The following is a 2,835-nucleotide window of genomic DNA, read 5'->3' as shown; positions in this document are numbered from 1 at the left end:
CCCCCCCCCCCCCCCCCCCCCCCGTGAAGAGTACTTTGAATAGTAGAAACAGCTGGATGGTGGTCCTGGCCTTTAATCCTAGCGCTTGTGAAGAGAGGCAGAGGTCTGTCAGTCAGCATCAGAACATCAGCCTAGTTTATATAGCTAGGTTTAGGACAGTGAGGCTACACAGTGAGACCTTGTCCTAGAAAAACATAAGAAGAATGGAAAGGAATTCTTGCCATTATACAGCACTGCCACTTCAGCAGTCTTCTTTCTGTGGTCCTCACCCTCAAGGATGGAGCCATAAAAGATGATGAGCGTGGGCTAGTCTGAGGTCAAGCATAGTAGTAATGTACCTACAAACTTGGAACCTGGGAGCCTGAAGTATAGGATTGTCAATTCAAGGCGAGCCAGAGGTACCATGTGAGACCCTGTCTCAAAAAAAAAAAAAAAAAACCCACAGGTCAAGATATGTGTGAAGGTTTGTATATGCTTGACCTAGAGTGTGACACCATTATGAGGTGTGGCTCTGTTGGAGTAGGTGTGTCACTGTGGCATGGGCTTTAATGCCCTCCTTCTAGCTGCCTGGAAGCTAGTCTTCTCCTAGCAGCCATCAGATGAAGATGTAGAACTCTCAGCTCCTCCTGCACCGTGCCTGCCTGGATGCTGCCATGCTCCCACCTTGATGATAATGGACTGAATCTCTGAACCTGTAAGCCAGCCCCAATTAAATGTTGTTTACGAGTTGCCTTGGTCATGGCGTTTGCTCACAGCAGTAAAACCCTAATAAAACAATGTGCATACTTGATCTTTAGAGCTATATTTTAACATGATTGTTATAACACACATGCACATGTGCGTGCACACACACACACACATACACACAGATCTTCACTCCTTGCCCCCCCATGACCTGATGAGCCATCTCTCTGGCCTCATGTAATCTTTGCCTCAACTGTAAAGAGATGAACACAGCCATCAGAGCCAAAGAAAAGAGACGAAAAGGGACCGGAAAGCCAGAAGACCAAGGATCCCACAAGATGTGTGTTCCCAGCAGGCCCAAGGCTAGAGTGAGAGACCAATGGCATCTGAAGGACGTTCACTGATCTCATAGGGTTTAGCAAACAGGCCCAAATGATGCCAAAGGATGTGGTCTGAGGGGAGGAGGGTCCCTCATGCTTGTCTAGTGGGCACTAGCTGAGTACAGACTTGTCTTAGACTCATGAGGAGCTCTGGCTTAAATGTGTTAGTGCTGTACTTAGGATCCTGAATGTTTCCTGGAAAAGCTCCTGGGAGAAAGGTTCCCTTCTCAATTTGATGCTATTGGGAGGGGCTGCAACCTTCAGGAGGTGTGGCTTACGGGGAGGATGTTAAGTCATGGGAAGTATGTCCAGGAAGGAGACACTGGGCTCTTTTTGGTCTCTCATTTGCTTTTCTGGTTGTCATGAGATGAGCAACCTCCTCCCGACCGTGTTCTTGCTGGGATGGCTCACCACATACCCAAAGCATCAAACCTTTAGGTGACTCTCATTTGCCTGTAAAATAAATCTGAGACTACTCCTGTTATTCGCTAAACCAGCTTTTTTAGCAAAATAGTTTACTTCAGTTTTTTTTTTTTTAAACTTCTCTGCTTAAAAACCTTCTGGTTTCATTGGAGACTCAGTCGTGTCCTGTGATGTTTTTCTGGAAGCTGTCTTACGAGAGGATGTTTTGTTGAGACCAGACCCGTGATGTTTTACTGGAAGCTGCCTGGTGAGTGGGCATGTGATGCTTTGCTGGAGGAACTCTAGAGAGGCTCATGCTGTTTGGAAAGAGTGTAAGTATAACCCAGCAGACAGTGGGCAATGCTCTGGCATTGGCTTGCCTTGTGACTCGTTGCTGATCTTTACTTTTTTTTTTTTTTTGGTTTTTTGAGACAGGGTTTCTCTGTGTAGCCCTGGCTGTCCTGGAACTCACTCTGTAGACCAGGCTGACCTCGAACTCAGAAATCCACCTGCCTCTGCCTCCCAAGTGCTGGGATTAAAGGCGTGCACCATCACTGCCCTGCAGTTTTGTGTCTTTTATCTGGAATCAAAATGATCAAAGATGGGGTAGAAACTCCCAGTTAAATATTTATCAATGGTATACGCCCAGACTCTCAGCTGTCCCGGGGGCTGAGATAGAAAGATTGATTGAATCCATGAGTTTGAGACCAACCATAGGTGAGCAAATATCTTGCAGACATCTGCACCACAGGACAGGTCCAAGGGCACCAGCCAGAAATACTGGCAGCCCAAGACCTTCCAAGTGTCCCTTCTGTCTCAGGCAAGCACTGCTTGGAACTCAAATGGAGTTTTCGAACTTTCCTATTCAAATGAACGACTGTTATGAGGTCTCACGTGCCGTATAGAGTTCCCTCAGTGCTTTTTCTGAAAATAACTTATACTTTAGCAAGTAAGCTGAAGGCGTTTGAAATGCTTATACATACTAAATCAAAATGTTTGAACAGGTTGTTAAGAGAGAGGCTGTTTTCTGAGTGCCGTATTGGTTGAGATGTTTGCTAGTTACTGACTAGAAATAGCGTCTCAGGCTGGGGATAGGGCCGCTCAGTGATAGAGAAGAGAACAGTGTCTCGCTGAGCATAGGGACCATGACTGTAATATCAGAGTTCAGGAAGCCAAGACAGGAAGATCGTGAGTTTGAAATCTGCCGGAGTTACTTACTGAGAATCTACCCCCAGCCTCACACTGTCTTTCTAAAGGTCCAATTAAAAACAAAGAGACTTGCCGGGCGGTGGTGGCGCACGCCTTTAATCCCAGCACTTGGGAGGCAGAGGCAGGTGGATTTCTGAGTTCGAGGCCAGCCTGGTCTACA

Source organism: Grammomys surdaster, unplaced genomic scaffold (assembly GCF_004785775.1).
Source record: "Grammomys surdaster isolate TR1022 unplaced genomic scaffold, NIH_TR_1.0 125984, whole genome shotgun sequence".
Classification (NCBI taxonomy): domain Eukaryota; kingdom Metazoa; phylum Chordata; class Mammalia; order Rodentia; family Muridae; genus Grammomys; species Grammomys surdaster.
Note: the sequence above shows the minus strand (reverse complement) of the source record.